Source organism: Myodes glareolus, chromosome 1, assembly GCF_982192425.1.
Source record: "Myodes glareolus chromosome 1, mMyoGla1.1, whole genome shotgun sequence".
NCBI lineage: Eukaryota > Metazoa > Chordata > Mammalia > Rodentia > Cricetidae > Myodes > Myodes glareolus.
Window position 1 is genome coordinate 135,059,247 of NC_142026.1, and position 23,441 is coordinate 135,082,687.

The window sequence follows — 23,441 nt, forward strand, 5'->3', positions numbered from 1 at the left end:
TAATGGGCCAAGCAATGATTTAATTAATACAAAAAAAGAGTCATACAAATGTCCAAAGCATGGCATTCTTTTCACATGCATCAAAACACAGAGGTCGTTGCAAACTTCACCCCGAAGAGAAAGCTTTCAAATATACAGAATATGGCAAGTCCTTTCCCCACGGGTTTTCTCTTCATGTTCATCAGAGAACCAACACTGGAGAAAAATCTTTCATAGGTGAAGCATGTGGCAAGTTCTTTTATTTGGAGTTCAATACTTCATATTCATCAGGGGAGCCGTACTGGAGAGCAACTTACAGATGTAATATGTGTGCTATGTTCTTTACCCACGGCTCAAATCTTCAAATTCACCAAAGAATACATACTGGAGAGAAACCTTACAATTGTGAAGTATGTGGAAGTCCTTTGCCAGAGGCTCAATACTTCAAGTTCATTAATGAACAAGTACATAAAGAAGCTAAACCTTACAGATGTAGAGAATAGGGCAAGTTCTTTAGGTAGACCTCACATCTACAAGGACATTACAAAGTTTTTACAGGAGAGACATTTAGGAATTTAAAGAAGGTTGCAAGTCCTTTACCAGGGCTTCAACACTTCAAGTTCATCATTGAATCCATAATGGAGAGAAGAGGTGAAAATATACAGATAGTGGCAAGTCCTGTGCCTGTGGTTCACATCTTCAAGGCTACTACAGACCCATAGAATGAAGAACCCTTCAAATTGTAATGAATATGTTATATGTTATGCCATTTTCCATGGATCATCCATGCATTAGAGAAACCATGCTCGAGATGAGTCTTTACGCGTGGAAAATTGTGGAGGGCCGCAACCACATTCTCCATTACTTCAAGGGGCAGAGGTAGTTGACCTCTGTGACTTTAGGGTGTGGCAGTACACACCTTTAATCCCAACACAAGGGAGGCAGAGGTAGATTAACCTCTGACTTCCAGGGGCAGAGGCAGATTGACCTCTGTGACCTCAAGGTGTGGTAGCACACGCCTTTAATCCCTATGCCTGGGAGGAAGAGACAGATCTCTGTGAGTTCAAGGTGTTGTAGTACACGCCTTTAATAACTTTCCACTGCTGCTGTCCCTGCCTACTCCCGAGGCGTCATCTGGGTTGATGGGCAGCGGACCAATCCAAGAGTGACACATCCGAAGCGAGGACTGTTTCCTATATAAGGGATGGGTTCCCCTCATTCTGGGTCTCCACTTTGGAAGCTTATGCTCTCTCTCTCAAGACACATTAAAGCTTTTCTGCAGAAGGATCCTAAGTGTGTTGCGTCGTTCTTGCTGGTGAGACGGTAGCGCGGGACAGAAAATAGCCAGAGGTGGAGAAGAGGGGGCTCACCAATCATGCTGGTGTTAGGTGGAGATGTCCAGTGATCCGTTAGTTGAAGAAGTGAGGCTGTCATATGTGGACCGGGTTCTAGAGTCCCATCATGCTTCAGACTGCCAGCTGGCAGGAGCAAGTGTCAGGAGAGCCTTTGTCTGTCAGTTGTCATTTATTTTAAAATGCTGGGAAGAAGTCACACCGTGCAACAAAGCTCACATTGGAGATTTATTGGAAAAGGAGAGCGAAAGGGCTGAGAAAGGGGCAGAGAGGGGGGCAGAGACTGGTCTCTGGGGACAAGAGTGGTGGGAGAGAGACAAAAAGAGACAGATACAGAGAGAGATGCGCGCGCACACGTGCACACACACACACACACACACACACACACACACACACACGGGGTGGGGGGAAGGAGGGAGGAGGTGGGCCCACCTTTTAAAAGGGGATGTAGCCAATTGCGCAAGAGGTGCTCTCAGTGGCTGCAGCTGAGGACGTGTCCTGTTGGGACCTCAAGGGCAGGCCAGTGCAGATGCCTAACTACTAACAGTCCTTCCTCGGTGAATTTCAAACTTGGAAGCATCTTTCGGGCACAAGGTGTAGAAGAGCCAGAGGACAAGGCTTGCCTGTCAGCCTGGTCGTGCATCTTGGTCCTCTACGTCAGCCATGTTCTGAGACTAGTCTCTAAGAAGGTGGTGATCCATGTCTCCACAGGGACCCTCCAAGTGCTATTGCTCTTACACAGGCCCTGCTTGCTGTCTCTCCTAGTTTCCTCCTGTTGCGATAATGAAATAATGCCAATCGGAGCAACTTAGGGGAGAAAGCCTTTATTTGGCTTACACTGCTGGGTCACAGCTCATCACTGAGGAAAGTCAGGGTATGAACACAAGCAGGAGCTGAATCAGAAGCAACAGAGGAACGTTCCTTGCTAGTTCACGACCGGCTAGTCTTTGTATACAGTCTTGAATCACCTGCCTAGGGAATGGTGCTGCCCACGTGGGCTGGGCCTTACTGTATCAATTAGCAGTCAAGACAATCCCACAGACATGCCCAAATTGATCTAGGCTATTCTTCTTCAACCGAGGCTTTTCTTTTTCAACTAGGCTGTGTCAGGTTGACAACTGAAGCTGACTAGGATGCCAACCTTGAACCCAACTGCTAGGGTCTGAATGTTGTGTGCCCAACATTCACACTTTGGAATGCTACCCCTTCCATGATGGTCCTTTGGGAAGTGATTAGGGCACAGGCCAGTGCTGTCGTGAGTAGGCTGGTCACTCACTCTTCTTGTTGCTTATTTGCTTGTTTGTTTGTTTTCTCATGACAGGGTTTCTCTGTGTAGCCCTGGCTGTCCTGTAACTCACTCTGTATATGAGGCTGGCTTTGAACTCAGAGATCAACTCTGCCTCCCAAGTGCTGGGACTAGAGGTGTGTACCACTGCGCCTAGCTAAGAGGAACACTCTGATGAAAGAAAACCCAGGCAGTTGCTTATAGACCTTCATTGCTAAGTTTGCCTGTCTTCTTAGGTTCTATCTGTAAAAGGTGTGACTTTTTTTCTTCCATCTTTTTTTTTTTTTTTTGGGTAGAGGGGGGAGCAGTAACAGCCGAAATCCTAAGTCGAGTCTTCTGACACCTTGGGCATTCGCTTCTTTCTCTGCGAGGCCTCTTCTCACTCCACACATCTCCTTGCAGACTTCTCTTTGCTCTTACTCAGCTCCCTGGGCCCCACAGCTTCTAACAGTTACTGCTTCAAAGTCTCCCAAGGTTGATACTACCCAGCCCTCTTCATCTCTCTTCTTTGAAGGAGAGAGAGAGACTGGGTTAGGTCCCAGGGGCCCACCCTGCTGTTTTTCTCTGTAATAAAATTACTATGAGCCTAAAATAAAATAAAGAGGAGCTAGAGAGCCAGGACAAAACTAGAAGGTTCCAGAAGGTTTCTTCTATAAGCCAAGAAATCGTTCTCACCAGTCAACTATTCTGCAGGCTCGAACCTGGACTCCTGGCCTCTGTAGCTGTGAGAAGTCAGTTTCATTTCCTTCAAAATTTTTTATTACTTTAAAAGTGTGTGTGTGTGTGTGTGTGTGTGTGTGTGTGAGTGTGTGTGTGTGTGTGTGTGTGTGTGTGTGTGTGTACATAAGTGCAGATGCCTGTGGTGGCCAAAGCTGTTAGGTCCTCTCGGAGCTGGATTTAGAGGCCCATGGGCAGGGCACAGGCTGAGCCACAGAAGAGCCCTCCTGAGCTTGCGAGCCACAGTGAGGGAAGAGGGCCGGCCGTGTAGCTATGATCACAGTAACTGGACAAAGTGATTTCATATCTACTCAATTTCTTAATTAAAATGTTGGCTTGTTTGGCTTTTTTTTTTGCTATATATTTATTTTCTTGTATGTATGTCTGTGTGAAGGTGTCAGATCCCAGGGAACTGGAGTTACAGACAGCTGTGAGCCTCCATGTGGGTGCTGGGAGTTGCACCCAGGTCCTCAGAAAGGGCAGTAGGCGCTCCTAACTGCTGAACCATCTCTCCAGCCCCGGCTTGAGTTTTGTGCAGTGCCTTTTCATTTCATTTTTTAAAATCTCCATTTTTTAAATTATATTTTACAAGAGAAATTTTCTTCAAAGTTTCCAAAATGAAAACAAACAGGAAAACATTCCTCTACCCATGTATGGTACCCCATGGTGGGTACACTTGGTACCCTAAATAGGGTGGGGGGGTTGGGTGAGAATGAGATCCTGGTGTCCCATTCAAGGATACAACTACAGCAACTCAGTTTCCTGTAACTGGGCCCGCCTCTTCATTTCTTGAGGCAGGGTGTGCTAACTGGTTTCATGTCAGCTTGACATAGGCGAGAGTCATCAAAGAGGGAGCCTCAGCTGAGAAAACGCCTCAGCAGGATCCAGCTGTAAGTCATTTTCTTAATTAGTGATTGACAGGAAGGGCCCGGCCCATTGTGGGTGGTGCCATCCCTGGCCTGGTGATCCTGGGTTCTACAAGAATACAGACTGGGCAAGCCATAGAGAGTAAGCAAGTCAGTAAACAAAACCCCTCCGTGGTCTCTGCATCAGCTCCTGCCTCCAGGATCCTGCCCTGATTGAGGAGTTCCTGTCCTGACTTCCTTCTCTGATGAACAGAGCTGTGAAAATGTAAGGCAACCCGTTCCTCCCCAGCTTGCTTTTGGCCATGGCTTTTCATCACAGCAATGATAACCCTAACCGGGACACAGGGCCACGCTGTTTCCCATGCTGGTTCTGAACTCCTGGGCCCCAGTAATCCTATGGCTTCGGTTTCCCAGGTTCTACTTCTTCCCATCCTAGAACCACATACTGGGGGCCAAGTCTTCAAGTCCAAAGTACATGGTCTTTGGGGACATTTCAGATACAAATCAGACTCACCATGTCATATTGTAGTGTGTTGTGCTTGTTGTCTTGAGTTGTGTGCTATATTGAGGGTTTTGTTGGTGTTGAGATAGGGTCTCACTGTGTAGCCTTGACTGGCCTGGAACTCACTATAGAGACCAGGCTAGCCTGGGACTCAGAGATCTACCTCCTCTGCCTCCCAAGCGCCTGGGTCAAAGGTGTGCGCCACCATGCCTGGTCCCTGTAAGTGAGTCTTGTTGGGGTTTATCTGCTGTGTTCAGTGTGTGCTGTGGTACATTTTTAGGCTAAGTACAGGCAGAAGCAGTCAGAGAAGACCTACAGAAAGGGAAACTCTTGGACTCATCCCAGAGAGCCTGAGTCACCCCATTAAGCCAGCCTCGCCAGCTTGCTATTTCTGGCACTCGCCACACTGCCCCTGGAGACTGGGCTCCTGCCGCCGCTGCCCCTGAATGCCACCATGATGACATTCCAGTCATTTATTTGTCCTCCCAAAGTGCTGGGTGAGGGAGCGGTTGGAAATGCCAGCACCCATGCCCTGGCCACCGGGGACAGGAAGAGGGGGCATCTGTCCCTTCCCTTCCCTGTGTGAGCCAGGCCTCCCCAGATAACAACTGTCTGTTCTGTCTGTGTCTTTACCTGCCTCATCTGCAAGCTCTCTGAACTTACGTTTGCCTCCTCTCTGCCTCCTGCTTCATCGGCTCACTGTTTTCAGTTGTCATGTACAGATCCAAGACAGGTGCATGTGTGTGTGTGCGCGTGAGTGCGTGTGTGCACATGCATGTGTGAAGGTGCTGACCCTTTCTACCCCCTTCCTAGCTCTGAAGTCCCTTCTCCAGGGACTGAAGAGAGGAGCAGGGGACAGAACTCTGGTTAGAGTGCTTACCCAGTATGCACAAAGCCCAGGGCTTGATTCCCAGAGCCCCGTAAATCCAGAGGTGGGGGCAGGAGCATCGGGATCTCCAGGTCATCCTTGACTTAACTACATAGCCAGTTTGAGGCCAGTCTAACAAATGTTCCTCTTCCTGGCAAGGAGCCTCTGAAAGAAAATTAAGATTTTTTTTCCCCCTCATTTCACATCCTGTCAACGAGAGCTATACATCAAATATGCTGAATTCTATGGTACAGTTTTTTGCATAATCTGTATGCAAATGAGTCAATGAATAAAAATGAGTTACATAATGACAGGCTGTCCGCACTTTTACAAATCTATGATTTTTCTCAAGTTCCCTGACTGCTTACATGCCTGGGCTGCTTCAGGTTCAGGTATACATTGGACTTTTAAACAGAGCGGGGAGGTAAGGTGTATGCTATGATTTTTCCATGTCCTTTAAAATGATATTCTTTTTATTTGATTTTTGAGACAGAGTTTCTCTCTGTAGCTTTGGCCATCCTGAAACTTGCTCTGTAAATCAGGCTGGCCTCGAACTCATAGAGATCAGCTTGCCTCTGCCTCCTGAGTACTGGGAATAAGGGTGTGTGCCACCATGGCTTGGCTGATATTCTTTTTTGAATGTGTATAAATTCAGAAGCAATACCAACTGACTGTAGTGTAAGGTTTCATTTGCATAAATAATTAGCATGCAAATAAAATTTCACTATCTTGTTACAAAGCAGAGATTGCAATAGTCTACTGTGTGTTTGTTGTCTTGTTTGTTTGTCATGTAGTGGGGACGGAATCCCAGGCTTTCTACACGAGAAGCTGAATCCCCAGCCCTATGGTGTCTACTGTTCTCTCCTCTTAAGTAAGGTCCGACTTCCCTTAGTTTTAGTTACCCAATGCCAACTGGAGTCTGAACACATAAAATGAAAAATTCTGGAAAGCAAAGGACTCATAGGTTTTAAAGTGTGCATCGCTTGAGAAGCACAGTGAAATTCGGCACAGTCTGTCTCCGTCTTACGTGGGACATTCACCGTTCCTTCCTGTAGTGTGTCCCATACATGCTACTTCTCATCAGATAACCATCACGGTTATCTGAGTGGCTGCCAAGGTTTCACAGTGCTTGTGTCCCCGTAACTCTTTGCTTAATAATGGCCTCAAAGCACAAGAGTAGTGTCCAAAGAGGCTGCAGGGCAGATTAACTCTGGCCACACTGCAGGGTTCAGGACACCCGGGTATTCAGGCATCTGTTGGGGTCTTGGCGCACATCCTCTTTGGATAAGGGGGCACTGCTGGAGGGCTGTTTCCGGTTTGCAGGCCTTCTTCTCAAGATTGCACATACCCAACTCACTATTTACAGCTTTCCAGGCGCAAGCTCCCACCCCAGCTCCCAAGGCAATATTCTGCACTTCGACCATGATTGTCTGACTCCAGCTTCTCTGCTCTGTTTTACTCAATGCTGACCAAGGCTTTGCTTCCTGGTTATCTTGAAAGGGAAGGTAAGGAATGTTCATGTGACATAGATGATCCAGGGGACACTGTGGGGACATTCAGCCGTTCCTTTAAGCTAACTATTGTCCAGAGAGATAACCGGTGCCGAGCAGAAAAGCAAGCCTCGATGTTCTGGTTCTGCTCTTCCTGTGTCCCCTGCCTTCCTCCTCCAGCCCAGCTGCCACCGTCTGATGTAGTACAGTTAACTCCGAGGAAGAGATGGAACGGGGGCCACTCTAATGCTCTTTTCTCCGCTCCTAAAGGGAGGTTATGCTCCTCCTACCCACAGGCAGGAGGAGAGGCAGGTACCAGCCTGGAGCTCTGAGGACTGGATGCTGGGCCTGGGAGGTATGTAAACATCCTGCTTTGTGGGTCACACCTGCCTAGAGGTTGCTCCTACTGAAACTGGATCTCAGGGTCTGGGGCCTGAGGAAAGCAAATGACATCAGTGTTCTGGAGCAGAACCTGGCAAGATGGAGGGAACAGAATGAAAACATAAGACAGATGGGGCTGGAAGCCTGAAGGGCAGTTCTGGAGCATCTTGGGAAAAGGAGAGAAATTAGATGCTGAAACAGAAGGCTAATGGGCAGGAAAAAAAATATTTGAACAACGAATTAGGAAGAAAGAATGAAATTAGTTTGAGAAAGATAAGGACACAGTACACAGAGTTATGAATAAAAATGAATTATGTAATAATTAGCTCCCATCTATACCCTTTACCAGAGAGTTGAAGTGTTTTAAAACAAATATGAAGTCTTCAAGGGCCCTAGGGCACTTTCTGTCTCAAGAGCCTCTCCCTTGCTGGGGTGATCCATGGGCATCCAGCCTTGATTCAAACAACTAGTTTCTGGAAGGGGCCTCTTCTCTGACAGCTTGTATCTCTCAATAAATGCCGAATAAATTAACAAAAAAAAGTACCTAGGAACAAATAAACAATTTGACTCTTTTTTATTGTGTGTCATGCTAAAATTTTGGCTTTGAAGATTCAAGACATCTGCAATGTCTTTGTTTAATGTTGCTATGGACCACAGCAGCTCAGTAGGATAAAGGTGTTTGCCTCCAAGCCGGATGACCCAAATTCAATCCCTGGCACCTAGATGGGGGAGAGAATCAACTCCCCAAAAGTTATTGTCTGAACCAGGTGATGGTGGCGCACACCTTTAATCCCAGCACTCGGGAGGCAGAGAGGCAAGCAGATCTCTGTGAGTTTGAGGCCAGACTGGTCTACAAGAGCAAGTTCCAGGGCAGGCTCCAAGGCTACAGAGAAACCTTGTCTTGAAAAACAAACAAACAAACAAACAAACAAAAAGTCATTCTCTGACACCCCAACCCCACAAAATAAATATAACAAAAATTTTAATCTATTTATAAATGTATTAGCCATTACTCTAAATCCTTATTTCCTCTCCCCCCCACCGCACACACACTCTCCTTGACACAAGGTCTCTCATATTCCAAGCTGGCCTGGAGCTCACTACGTAGCTGAGAATGGCTTTAAACTTCTTGATTATCCTGCCTCCGCCTCCCCTGTGCTAGAATCGCCTGTGCATAGCCCCAAGCTTGGTGTTATGCACTGTGCAGAGCTACATATGGAACCCAAGACCCTGCCTTAGTGTCTATTGCTACAAAGAGACACCATGGCCACAGCAACCCTCATAAAAGGAAGCATTTAATTGGGGCTGGCTTACAGTTCAAATGTTTAGTCCATAGTCATGATGACAGGAAGCATGGTGGCAGGCTGGCAGGCATAGTGCTGGAGAGTGTCTGAGAGTTCTATCTGGTTCCACAGGCAGTATGAGGGAGACAAAGGGCCTGGTTTAAGCATTTAAAACTCCAAAGCCCACCCTCAGTGATACTGGTCCTTGAACAAGGCCATATCTCCTAACAGTGCCACTCCCTGTGAGCCTACGGGAACCATTTTTATTCAAACCTCCACAGGCCTAATGCATGCTAGGCAATCCCTCTACCAGATGAGGCCCGGTTCCAGCCCCCATATTTTCTTATCACTCCTGCAATCAACACTCTGTCACACATGCAGATGACACTTGGTTTCTGTGTGGTTTTGAGGACTATAAAGAATTATAATCTGTCGTTTTCTGCGGTTTTTCCCATTTTGCGTTATTCTCAGTGATTCACTCGTATTTTTTTTTTCCTTTCTAGTATTAGATCTGGAACTCAGGACCTAGAAACCTGCTAGGTAAGTGTTTTCTGTCACCGAGGGCCATGCTCAACCTGAATGCCATGCTCAACCTGAATTCCATGTTGCTGTGTGGTGTATGGTCCCTCTATTTTTTTTTGGTGGGAGGAGATTTTGAGACAGGGTTTCTCTGTGTAACAGCCCGGTTGTCCTGGACCTAACTTGTAGACCAGGCTGGCCTCAAACTCACAGAGAACCTGCCTCTTGAGTGCTGGGATTAAAGACGTGCACCTGGCTGGTCCCTCTATTTTAACTACTGAAATGTATCCACAGTTTATCTTGTCAGCAGACTGTGTCCAGTTGTGTGTGTGTGTGTGTGTGTGTGTGTGTGTGTGTGCGTGTGTGTTTAAAACTAGAAACATTGCATTCATCTCCTGAACAGTTGCATTGGAATTCCTCTCGAGTTTATGCCTAGGAGAAGGATTGTGGGTCAGATTTATAAGCCACACCAAGGTGTTTTCACAAGTGGGCAGGTCAGGTGGGCAAAGCCGCTTACATTCCCACACACAATACATTACTCTAGCAGCTGGACGCTCTCTGTGTTCATCCGAGATTGGTTGAAGCTTCCTGGCTATGAACTCTGTTTACGTTTACTCGTTCACTCAAGAGACCGGGTATCTATCGTTATTGACCACATATGCTTCATTGGGTTGGTTTGCAGCCTGGTTGCTAGGCTGTTTGTGGTGTGTTTTGTCAACTTGATACAGGCTGGAGTCATCGGGAAAGAAGGAACCTCAGGTGAGGAATTACCTCTATCAGACAGACCTGTGGGCATGTCTGTGGGGCATTTTCTTGATTGATAGTTAATGCCAGGGGGCCGAGATCACTGTGAGTGATGCCATCCCTCCTGGGCAGATACTCCTGGGTGTATAAGGAAGCAAACCGTGGGAAGCAAGCCAGTGAGCAGTATTCCACCACTCCCGTTCAGATCTCGCTAAACTACAGCCTTGGCGTCCCTCAGTGATGGACTGTAAGCTGTAAAATGAGATATGGCCTTTCCTCCTCAAGTCGACTTTGGCCTGTGTTTTATCACATCAATAGGAAGCACCCAAGGCCTTCTGAAGTAGGTGTGCTGGCAGCCATCACTAATCCCAGGATTTTGGAGGGGCAGACAAAGGGGTCAGTAGTTCAAGGTCACCCTCGGCTACATAGTGACTTTGAGTCCAGCCTGGGCTACATGAGATTTTGTCTAAACTACAAAAGCACACAAAGAGATGCCAACAGCAAAGGAAGCAGCCTCCTTTAGAGTGTATGTGCTGAGTTGTGGATTAGTGTGCCCTAACTCTGGTCACTGGGATCCTTTTAAGAGAACCATGTAGAGACAGATGCCTGGAGGGATGTGGTCTCACAGGAGCGTAAGTCTGTAAGGCAAGGCGCCCAGAAAGCGCCAGTTCCCAACAGTGGTCAGAAGAAAGACAAAGAGGGGGTCTCCTCCAGCTTCGTCAGAGTGAGCCTGGCCTCATCAGCTCCTTCACTTCCCCCTACTGAAACTTTAAAAAAGAACAATCTCCTTTTTTTCAATTCTATGTGTCATACATCTGAGTGTTTTGCTTGCATGAATTTATGTGTCTACATGTGTGCAGTGTCAGTGGAAGCCAGAAGAGGGGATCCGACCTCCCGGAACTCTAACAGTTGTGAGCAGGTGCTGGGACTTGAACTTGAGCTCTCTGTAAGAGCGTCAAGTTCTTTCACCCACGGAACCATCTCGCCAGGCCCAGCACCAGTCCATTTTTGAAATGTGCCTACCTTAATTGCTGCAGTTGCATGGAAGGGCTGCTTTCAGGTGGTCCCCTCTCTCCCTGCTGGCTCTATTTAGTGACAGGTGGCACAGCCTCCAGAGCTCTGCCCATGCCTGACACGCTTTCCGTTCCGCCCGTTTGCCTGGGAACACTTCTCCCTATGCGGTTTTAGCCTCGACGGGAGCCAACCTATTTTAAACTGTCTACACGGCGCAGACCATTTAGAATCTTTTCAGGTTATGAGAAAACCATGTTGAAGAACCAATGTTGCATATTTTCAGTGGTGAATCATATGACATGTGAATCGTGTCTGAATAAAGTTTCGTGGTTTTTTTTCTCCCTTGCCGGGAGGAATAAAACTCCTAAGTTCCTGCCAATTGTGCAACATGCTCCTGATATTAATACCTGCTTCCCTGGTTCTCTCTCTCTCTCCCTTTCTCTCTTTCTCTCTCTCTCTCTCTCTCCTTAAAAAACATGTATATGTGGGTGTGTGTGTGCACGTGCGCACGCTCACATGCATACATACATGAATATCTATGTATGTGAATGTGGGCTCGTGTTTGTCACTGTGTATGGAGGTCAGAGGGCAACTTCGGGCATTGATTCTTGCTCTCCCCGTTTGATAAGATGCCTCTTTGTTGTCCACCGCGGGGTGTGACAGGTTAACTGGCCTGGAGCCTCCAGGGTTTCTCCTGTGTCCATCTCTCTATAGGACACTGGCATTACAGATACTTGCTGCTGAGTTCACCCATCTTCATGTGGGTTCTGGGACTCACATCCAATCCTCACACTTGCACGGCTAATGTTTGTCTCTTCATTCCTGCCCTGTCTCTCTGAAGTATTATTGCATGGATGACTTCTTCTCCATATCTTGGAGGTGGCCACAGCCAAATTTGGTATCAATGAACTCGGGATCCATCTTCTAGAGAGCCTGCAGTTAATTTGGTCTGCACCATGAAGGACTTACATAGGGTACCTAGGTATTTATTGGTCCATCATACACAGTTTTCGGCAGGACAAAAACATTGGTCACTTTGCCGTAATCGACCAAGCTGCCTAGCGGGTTGATGCTCTTATCAAATAGGCCAGAGTTGGTAAAGCATTTTTCTCCCCCAGCTTGCCATCCTGGAAATGGTAGCCCTGGTCCATCAATCTATTGTTGGCCACCTTGCCCATCGAAGCTCAATGACTGTAACCTTTCTGCTCAGCTCAGACTAGAGAAGGCCACAGGGGCAGGGTGCCAGCTTCCAACACAGGCAACTTTGCACAGCCTTGGTGTGTCGGTAACTGGTGACCCCTTTGTAGTCTTTTCTCTTGGTCAGCCTGCTTGTCCTATGTGAACACCTTGTTCATGGAGACTCTGTCCACCCCCCACCCTACCCCTCCTTCTCCCCCACCCCTGCCTCTCCAGGTCAAGTCTAGGTTTTCTTCGCCACAGCACCCTGTTTACCTGGCTTCCCTCCAGGCAGGCCTTCTTCTGGTGGGTCAGAAGCAGGCATTCGTCAATGTGGGTGAACCCGGAAACACTTGCGCTATAAAGTCCTTTCCACAACGCTTCTTGTTGCCATTTCTCGCAGTGCCTAGAGAAAGCCGTCTTAAATCAGTACCAGTTCTTACAGAGGTGCCCTTTGTACTCACTGCTGTCAGGCTGGGCAAAGGTGGCTTGGAAGTCCTCAGGGTGAGGTGCGCTACACAGCCCACGTGCCTAATCACCAAGGTGTTTCCACAGGGTGCTCATCCTACGCAGCTTCCTTCTTGCCTGCCTGGGAGCCCGGCCTGTTAACTTCCCACACAAAGCAGGTCAACCCAGCTCATTAGACTAGAGAAACTGAGGCGGGCAGACTTGGGAGGGTCATCCTTGGGAAAGCACTTAGCTTTGACGCAATGCCTGCTGACGTCTTCTGAGGCAAGCGTCCCCAGACAACGTGTTTGTAAGCAAAGACATCTGTGAGACTTTGGGCCACCCAGTCTGCCTGCAGAGGAGCTGTATTTTTTTTTTTAAGACCCTGTTGGAATTTTGTTTGGAATTGTATTACAAATATGGATCAGTGACTGGGAGGTGGTGGCACACACCTTTAATCCCAGCACTCGGGAGGCAGAGGCAAGTGGATCTCTGTGAGTTCGAGGCTAGCCAAAGCCTACACAGAGAAACCCTGTCTTGAAAAACCTATATCTATATCAGTTCTGGGGAAAGAAGTATGTCTTGAGGATATTAGGTACTTTCATACATGTATATGCAATCTTTTTGTAGTTTTTCTAGTGATATTGAGCATATTTCATGAGATGCTTTTTTTTTTTTTTTTTTTTGGTTTTTCGAGACAGGGTTTCTCTGTAGCTTTGGAGCCTATCTAGGAACTAGCTCTTGTAGACCATGCTGGTCTCGAACTCACAGAGATCCTCCTGCCTCTGCCTCCCAAGTGCTGGGATTAAAGGCGTGCGCCACCACCACCCAGCTGAGGTGCATTTCTAAGTGTGTTCTAATTTTGTTGGTTTTTTGTTTTGTTTTTGTTTTTTTGGTAGACAGTGATAAAACACATGTAGAAATTACTTTTGCTATGAAAAATCCAAAAAACCAAATAAACAAAAACCATTGACTATTCATTTGGCCCCAAAGGATAGTTACAGGTGGAGGGGGAGGCTGGCTGCTCTGCCTGTATTTGCATCTGACTTTGGGTCACCTTTGCTTTGCGTCACCTGCTCACCTCTGCAGACAGGCATGTCAATCACTCATGGTGTGTCTACTTACAAACCAGGAATACCCAGTCTCCCTCATTCTCCTTCAAGGCCAAAGGCACAAAGATAAATAACAGCACTTGAGGGCCAGAGATGTAGTTCCCTTGGTAGAGTGGTTGCCCTGGGTACTGATGCCAGCAGTTCATAAAAACAGACCTGGTGGCACTTAATGTATCCTAAGAAACTTCGAAGAAAGGAAAAGAACAATATAAAGGAGAAGGCAATAAACAGATAACCCTAAAGTTCATGCCTACAGTCAGAAGAACCTGGAGTCACTTTTTTGTCCCCTTCCAGGTGTGTGTTACTCAAATCTCCTTTCTCTGATCTTTGCCCACTCATCAATTAGCATTTGAGATGAGTGCTAAGCCTAGCCTGTCGGGGTTGCAGAAGCCAGGACTGCCCCCCACCCAAATGTTTATGTTTTGTTTACACTAAGTGTTCTCAGTGAATGAAACTCAATGGGCTTGTCTTGTAATCACCCCCTTCTTTTGTGTGGCTGATAATCTGAGGTTGAATTCTAGACACTGAGTAGCATAAATGATCAGGACCCCTTTGTTCATATGTTCATGTAATGAGGGCTGTGGACTCCTGCTTAGGAATCCACTAATACACACCTGGGACGCCAAAGAGATCTGTTATATGGAAGTGCAACCCTGCCCTCAGATCTTTGGGGGAACCCCACCATCTCCAGGCTAGGTAGAAGTCTTGGGTGGAGAGAGGTTTCTTGCAGTTTCTGGTGATGTCTGAAACATCTATGTGGTAAGGAGCTGAGCTCCCCTGAGACTGAGCTGCGGCTTGGAAGGCTTTGTCTCTCTCTGGCCGGCCCTGGCTTGCTCAGGTGCATCCTTCCAGGAGGTCTTTGGTTCAAAGCTTTGAACCAGAGTAAGTCCCAACCACGCAGAGTATTGGGGCAGATTGCATTTGGCAAATGCAAACACGTTTCACAGATGACAGCCTCAGACAGATGGTGGATATCAAGACATTTAATCGCAGGGTTCTGACATTTCAGAATTTGAGGGTTTTTGAGTTTTGTTGGCTTTCGGGCATAGGCAGAACTTAATAAGCCAAATAAATTATTCTTCAGCTCTCTGCTGCAAGCTGTAAATAGCACTTGACAGGTTCTGCCTGTCATCTTACGAAGAACATTAGCGCTTCCTCTAACATATTTTTTTGTGAAGGAAAAAGCATTTCTAAATATATGTATATATTAATAATAAAACAATAAGACAAATGAAAGATTAGAAGGGCATTTGCTCTCTTCATTTTTTCCCCCAGGGTCAAATAGAATTAAGATATTTTTAAATGTATGGTATTTTACCTTTCATTAATTTACATTGTGTTTTGGCAACAGGCAAGGTTACATAATAGTGCAGCCTCCTACTAAATAGGGATTAGAGGGGAAAAACTCGCCGTTTAAATTTAGAGATCTTGACTGTTTGGTTGGGAAGGAACTTTCCCCCTCCCTGGTATTTTTTTTTTTTTTTGCAAGCTTTACTGAAACCAGAGCTTTATCGTCTTTCTTAAAAAAATAAAATAAAGAAATAAATATACTCGAGTGCCTTCTCTACCACACTGTTTCAGTCACCAGGCCTGCTGGGAAAAAGTCTGCCCTCCACATGATGTGGCCAGTCCGACATTATCTGCCATGCCTGTCTCAGCTAGCTCCAGCATTCATCAAGTGCCGTCTATATGCAGTGCACTGTGCTAAGCACGAATACGTCAGTGCCGGGTTAGAGAGTCCAGGTTATAAACCAGGCTCATACGCTGTGCCACGCATGCCAACAAGCTAGGGACCCAAGGCCCAGCAACGCAAAGCAAAACTTAAAAATCTTTATTTACAAGTTTTGAAACCGTGCGTGTGCGTGTGTGTGTGTGTGTGTGTGTACACGCCTGTGCTTGCAAGCACAAGAATGCAGGTGTCTGAGGACACAGAAGGAGGCATTCCATCACCTGGAGCTGGAATTATAGGCAGTTCTGAGCTGCCCGGCTTTGGTGCTAGACTGTTCTATTAAATAAATAGGTCATTAAAAAGAGTCGGGTGAGGCAGCTTAGCTGTTGAGCCGTCTTTCCAGCTGCCTCACCCGAGTCTTTTAAATTCATTTATTTTTAAAATTTATTGATTTTTATTTTATATGCACTGGTGTTTTGCCTGTGTGTTTATCTGTGTGGAGGTGTCCGCTCCTGGAACTAGAGTTAGAGACAGTTGTGAGCTGCCGTGAGGGTGCTGGGAATTGAATCCTGGTCCTCCGGAAGAGCAGCCAATGTTCTTAACTGCTGACCGATGGATCTCCAGTCCAACCCAAATCTTTGTAAAGACGTGTTTATTTTCAATAGAAGTGCTTAGCGTTTTGCATTCAGAAGAATGTTGAAACTGTTTTTACTTTCAGCATGCATATTTGCTTTGAGTTTGGGATGTGCCATTTTAAAAATACACTTTAATTTTTTTGAGAATTTCATACTTGCCTACAATGTATCCCCTAACTCCTGCTCTCAAACCCATCTCCTGGAGGCATTTTTCTTATTTTATTTTGACGATCGTAGAGTCATAGAGGGAGGGGTTTAAGTTGTTGAGACCAGGAAACAGGAAGTTTTTTGTTTTGTTTTGTTTTTTGGGTTTTTTTTTTTTTTTTTTAGTTTTTTGAGGCAGGGTTTCTCTGTAACTTCGGAGCATGTCCTGCAGCTAGCTCTTGTAGACCAGGCTGGCCTCGAACTCACAGAGATCAGCCTGCCTTTATCTCCCGCGTGCTGGGATTAAAGGCGGGCGCCACCACCGCCCAGCTGAGACCAGGAAGGTCTTAAATAGTTGAGTTTTAAGCAGAGAAGATGGAACACAGGGGGTCTCCTTCCGGTGTGTGCTGTCCCACCCCACCCCCACCTTGATCCAGAATTCCCTGGAAAAGGATATAAATCTTGGGGGGCTTGGGAAGAGACTGGGTGCAGAAGACATGGTAATTTGAGGATAATTCACTTATTCTCAAGCACGTGGATGGGGCAAGAAGTGTAAAAAAGGCTCTCTTCCAGTTTTGGTGTGTGGGCTATTTAAGATTTCAGGGCTGATGCGGGAAGGAAGACCGCGAGATGGCGCTATTGCTGTACAAGTTTCAAGGTGGTGCTGGGACGCAGACTAAGCCTGGCTCCTAACAAAGGACCTCTAGGGGCTGAAATCAGAGCAGCTATCAACAAAAACAACAAAGGGTAACTGGGGGAGGGGGGGTGAGAAGAAGAGGAGATTGAGTTTGCCAGCCGGAGTCACTAGGCCCGACGGAGCGTTTTAAAGGACCGGGGCAGTTGTGAGCCTGTGGAGGCTGACTTCAGGAATCCACTTGACTGAGTAAGGAGTTGGAGCATTTAACGAAGCATTAATCTGAAATGCATGAAGATGTCTCTGCATGAAATCACGGTCTACAGACCGAGTGAGGTAACCTGTTCTCTCCAATCTGCTGCAGGCTCCAGTAGAGAAGACTTACAGGGAGAACTTGGGGTCTGCCTGGCTCTGAGCTGGGACATCGCCTTCTCCTGCCTCGGGACTCTTCTGGTCTCCAGCTTGTTGTGTGCCAAGTGAACATCTTGGGAATTCCCAGTCTCCATAAACTGTGCCATCCAATTCTTTTCAGTTTCTATAGGTCCGTCTGTCCATCTGCCCGTCTGTCCATCCATCCAGTATATTATACACTATATTAGTGTACATACACTATACTGGTACAATCGTATATTGTGTCTCTATGTCTGTTATATGTGCACACATGTTTATACATGCTATTGGTTCCGTTTCTCTGGAGAAGCTGGGCTAACACAGCGCCTCCTGCAGGACAGATTTGCTTATACAGGCATAGCAGATGCTGGGCATGGTTTTGCGGGCTTTGTAAAGTAGGCGGGCTCTATGTATTTGTATGATCTTTCCTTAAACTTATCCCACGCAAGAATTTCAGTTTGGTGGAGGCGGGATTTGAGTCCTGGCCTGGCAGACAGGCATAAGCAGCAGCGGAGACGTTAACCATCACACGGGGCCATCTCTGTCTGGCTCACTATGAAACAGCAGCACAAGGAAAAGAGAAGGGCCTCTAACTAGGAAAGTCTCAGACTAACGGTGCAGCCCACCCCGGAGTTCTTTTGTCAGCAATACAATGAGCTGGGGAATCTCATACTCCAGATGGACCACACCAACCTGGCATGCACAAGTGACCAGCTAACAATAGCGGTAGGAACAAATATAGCCACAGCCTGGCAGGTCCCTCAAAAAGTTAAAGCTAGGGTACCATGTGATCCAACAGTTCTTCTAAGGACATTTCCCGATGATCTGAGTGTAGAGACTCAAAGAGATGCTCACACATCCATGTTGCTAGCATCTTGCTAGGCCTCTATCCCTGTACTGTGAATGGACAGAGAAGCCAGATGTGTTCCAGATGTGCAGTGGGAAATGCAAACTGCAAGTTTTAATATAGATAGAGTCAGCCTTTGAGGAGATGGGAGTCCTGACACGTGCTTGGCTGGGAATGAACTCTGAAGGAATCCTGAATGGAATAAGCGGATCGGGAAAGGACAGACATTGTATGATTCCATTTACCTGAGTTGCCCAGAGTAGCTGGACTTGAGGAGTCAGAAAGTCGAATGGTGGCTCCAAGGCCGGGGAGGCGGCATAGGGTGGGGGGCGCCGGGTGGGGAACGAAGAGCTTGTGTTAAAGGGACCAAGAGTTTCCATTTTCCCACGTGAACAAGTCTGAAGATGGATGGTTGTACAACATGTGAACGCATGATGCCACTGACCTGTGGGGTCTGAAGCCCAAATTAGAAGGCCAAGGTTGACAGCAAGCTCTAGCTAACAAAGCCTGCATCCCACGAATTTCCCTAGAACAGTGCTTGGCATTCTGCAGGTGCACACGGTTTCCCAAATAGACGAGCTGAGTTGGCATGGATTAGCGTGAGCCCCAGGGTCCAGGTAGCCAGTGCTGCCAGTTCTGTTCTGCGTGTGTGAGGGACCTGGGATTGAACCTAGGGCCTTGGCTGCATGCAAAGCAAGTGTCCTTCTTCTCCCTGAGCTAAAGCCCCAGTCTGGTACTAGCTCTCAAGTTACCCTCTTTCAACAGCCTGCTCTCTGCACCTCGTGGTGGGCTGCTGGGGCTCCGAGCATGTCTGCTCTATGGGTTTTGAGTCCTGCTGATTTGTGGGCCGCTGTGAGAAGGTTGGAGGAAAGCAAGGAACTATCTTTCCTGCCTGCTGCCTCTGGGCTGAGTGTGCCTGTTGCTGCGCCTAGGACCCTGACTACAGCCATCTTTCCCCCGACCATGCTTCTCTCTGATGGCTGCAATTCCCTCTACAGGAGCAGTAAGTGCCAGTCGCCAATGGCACCCTATGCATTCATGTTCCTGTTCTTTTCTTCTTAGCCTGTGCTATGAACAGTAGACTGGAGTCTGCCCCAAGTCAGGTGTGGTGGCAGCCCTAACACTTGGGAGGCAGAGGCAAGAAGATCAGGAATTTGAGACTGGTCTTGGCTATAGTACACCCTACCTGTTGTGGGGCGGGCATCAAGGAAGGATGTCTTGTAGCCAGCTTACCAGGTGAGTCGAAAAACCTGCCTCATATAGTGAGCAGAGGGTTGTGTGCACAGATCACACCGGAATGCAAATGAAGGGTCGTGTTTGCATCAATTCTGGCAGGATCCCTTTTGCATCAGTTACAGCAATTCCTCCACTGAGCCACCAGGGGGAGTAGTGCTTCCTCCTGACCTCGGTGATCAGAGTTGGGCAAGGTCTGTGATAGGAAACTCCAGCACGATCCTTCCTCCCTCTCTTCAGCAGCTTGGTCTACTGGTGGGACTCCTAACAGTGGGAGCAGGGGCTGTCCTTCACGCTTTGGCTGGCTTTCGGGAACCTGTTCCTCATACCGGGTTGCATTTTCCAGCCTTAACACATGGAAAATGTGTTAAGGTGTGTTAACATGCTTAGTCTTACTGCAACTTGATAGTCATGCTTTGTTGATACCTATGGGAGGCCTGCCTCTTCCTGAACAGAAACAGAGGAGGAGTGGATTGGGGGTGGGGAGAACGGCAACCCTGCAATTGGGCTGTAAAATACGCGTTTTTAAAAGTCCAGAACAAGTTGGCTGGTGGTGGTTCACGCCTTTCATCCCAGCACTCAGGAGACAGAGGCAGGAGGATGTCTGTGAATTTCTGGTTTACAGAGCTGATCCATAGGACAGCAAGGGCTACAAACAGAGAAACCTGTCTTGAAAACCAAAACCAACCAAACAAAAAAATCCAGCACAAACTGTTTCAGAGAGTCCTAGCTGACACTGTGCCTTCAAGGTAGTGGGGGTGGGAGTGGGTGATGGGTGGTGGTGGTAGGTGGAGGAGGTGGGGGTCTAGGGATGGTGGGTGGTGGTGCTGCTGATGGTGGTGGTGGTCGTTGGGGTGGTGGGTCATGGTGGTAGTGGTGGTGGGTGGTAGTGGTGGTGGGTGGTAGTGGTGGTGGGTGGTATTGGTAAGAGTACAATAGGAGTCAAATTACCTATGCCCAGGGTTTAGAGAAAAATGATCAAAAGGGGCTTTCCATACAATCTAAAGAACACAGGAGGGTGTGGTGGGCTCATAATTGCAATTGCAGCACTTGGGAAACCGAGGCAGGAAGACTGGCCAAAGTCTGTGAAACTAGCATGGGCTATGTAGTAAGTCTAGGCCAGCCTGGGCTATGGTATGAGACCTTGTCTCAAAACAATGCAAGGTATCTTTAATCCCACCCTAGGGAAGCAGAGGGTGTAATTCGGTCTGAACTCTACAGAAGCCCGCTGGAAACATCAGGAAAGGACGGCCAAGCAGCCACCTCTCTCCAAATAACAAGTGTCATTCCACAGTTAAATTATTAAAAAGAAAACAAAGCCTTCTGTTTGTCTTTGTTAATTATTAAGCTTCGGTTTCACATTTTCTTGCCAACATTCCTACCGAGGTTAGAAGAAAAGAGATGTGGAACCGTCCAGAAACGTTAGATGGTGTTTTGACAACATGCTTGTGGTAGGAGGATGGAGGCCTCTCGGCTTTGCTGTGGCTGGGTAACTCTGAAAGCCGCCACCCTCTCTGGGGCGAGCAGTTATTATCTGGCTATTATTTAGAGACACACTTTATTTATTTATTTTTACTTATGGGAATGAGACCCCGCATTTTCTTTGAGGACCTGTCCCCATTTCTGTACTTTTTCTATAAAAAAAAACTTGAAGGGCCCTACGGCCTTCAGATTTCTGATTCTGCTCTTTGACGGTGGGAGAGGGTGCATCTCACAGTGTGTGAGAATCAACAGGAAAAACTGACAGCAGGTAGTGACAGCGCACACCTGCAGTCCCAGCGCCGAGAAGGCAGAGGCTGGAGGATCGTCACGTTTGAGACCATCCTGGTCTACACAAAAAGTTGGAACAGCCAGGGTTCCCTAGAGCCTTGGGTGAGAAAGCAAAGCAAAACAGAACAAGAAAACACCCACTGGGGGAAGGGCAGGTGCACATCTATAATACCAGCATTTGGGGAGCTGAGGAGCGAGGTGGGTGCAAGGGCGAGACCAGCAGACCGTGTTATTTCTAACTCTCCTTGAGAGACAGCTCTTGCCACAGGGCAGATGATTATGCCCTGAGCTGCTTACCCTCTCACACTGCTTCCTCAGTGTCTCTGTAGGCAGGAGCCTGGGCGTGGCTCGGCTGGGTTCTGGGCTGTAGCCTTGACAAAGGCTACCATTCATCTGAGACACAATAGTGGAGATCTGTTCCTGGGGTCCTGCAGGTCTCGGACGTTCATTTTTAGCTTTGAGCAACAGCTTTAGTTTCTGATGGGAAGTGGCTCTCAGGCACTAGTTTGCCCATGGCTCCTTACCGTGGTAAAGAGGTCGGCCCACTCCCTCATGGCCGCTCCACCACAGCTTCTTTGAGACCAGTGAGGGAGAGTCCTGCATGTCTGTTCACAAAACGGAGTTTAATTTACACGGATGCCTGACCATGGAAAGACACCCTGTCACTTCTGGCTTAGTCTGTTGGTGCAATGTGTCACACATCCTACCCACACAACAGCCAAGCCCCTTCAGCACACTCTCCACTGGACCTTTGCCATAGGTGGATGATGGATTGGCCAGTGAGTGAATAACTGGCGTCTTCTTGGTCCATCCAAGAAGCCCTCCAAGGCTTGGGATGACTCTGTGCTCATTCTACACGCTCTGAATTGATTTTATCTGAGTCTCTTGTTGTTTGGTTGTGGTCATGAGCCCAGTGCTGAGATCCAGGGCAGGCTACCATGTCATGGGTTTCACTCAGTTAGAAGCCTTGCTGTACTCAGGGTTGGGTACCGTGCATTTTAACACTGTGTATAATGGGTGGTCTTCTTTCTGGGCAAACCTATATCCAGCAACCTGGAAACCCAATTGGTATTCACATGGGGCAGAGCCTTGTGCTTTTTGAATTCTTGAATTTGAGGGTTCATCCCAAATGTGGGAAATGTGTTATCAGAATGCTTTCGTCAGCAGGACTCCGACTTTCAGTTCTTGGTGGATGTGCACACACGCTCCATGTGTACACAAAGCACAGTGACTCATGGGGTGGCCTGCGATCTGTAAATCTCGCTCCGTGCTTTCAAACGTCCCACAGGCACTAAGCATCTCCAGGTCCTCCTCTGAAGGGACTTTCAGGATCTCTGACAACACCAGTAAAAGCGCCATGGTCAAATTAGTGTGGAAGAGAAGCGTAGGAAGGGTGCGTGTGCTGAGGGTGCGGGGGAGGGAGGGAGGATCTAACACACTTCTATTTCGTGGAGCCCCACAAGAACCACTTTACAGCTTGAAGAAATAAACACACATTTAGGATCTGACAAGAGCATCGGGAAGGCCGAGGGAGAATGTCTGTTTTGTGGTTGGGAAGATCCTTTCTAGAATTGAGCGTTTACCGCAACTGCAATAAACTTTCCCTGGCTGTTCTTCTAAATGGCTACTTTGGTGTTTTAAAGACGCTTATTTCAGACTAGTTGTGTGCTTATTGGCAAATTGCACAGATCATTTAGAAATCTCTATAAACTCCACTTCTCTGGCATTTTGTGTAATGCTTTCTAGGCCAGTGTGCCAGCTGCACAGAGCAATGCCATCAACTGTGGGTCCTCTGCAAGAGCAGCAAATGCTCCTGACTGCTGAGCCATCTCTCCAGCCCTGATGAGCTCAGCTTTTTTTTATTATTATTAATCTGATTTCATAATGGGCAAAGGTTTGAGCAAATACTTGACTTTGGAAGTTATATGGCTAGACATGGCCGTGCACATCTATAACCCCAACCCTTGAGAGAATGAGGAAGATTAATATACATTTGAAGCCACACTAGTCTACATGGTAAAAACCCATCTCAAACTCCTGTCCCCAAAAGATATGTGGACGACAAAAAAGAATATTTGATATTAGACATAATTAAACAAAATGCAGACCCAAATCAATGGAATACTGCTACACCCTCAGTAAGATAAATGAAGTCAAAACATTCTGACAAAGATGTGGAAAAGCTCTGTCTCATGTATGGGATCCTGGGAATGAAAAATGATGGGGACACTGTTTTTCATTTTTTAAAGGTATAATTGTTTAACAGTATCTTAGGCATGCCTACCAGACGCTCAGTCCACCCAATTCCAGGTTATTAAAGAACATTACATATCCAAAGACAGGCAGAGGGATCCGCCCTAGAACATCCACACGGTGGAAAATGA

At 47.3% G+C, this 23,441-nt stretch overlaps 1 long non-coding RNA gene across 1 annotated transcript; it reads right to left on the reverse strand.

Annotated features, from left to right (window-relative positions):
• LOC148123582 (uncharacterized) lies at positions 1 to 12,606 on the reverse strand. The gene is made up of 2 exons (XR_015739520.1): positions 12,453 to 12,606; positions 1 to 5,734 (listed from the first exon to the last, which is right to left on the reverse strand). It is a non-coding gene; the product is annotated as an uncharacterized LOC148123582 (long non-coding RNA).
• Between the last annotated feature and the right edge of the window lie 10,835 nt (positions 12,607 to 23,441).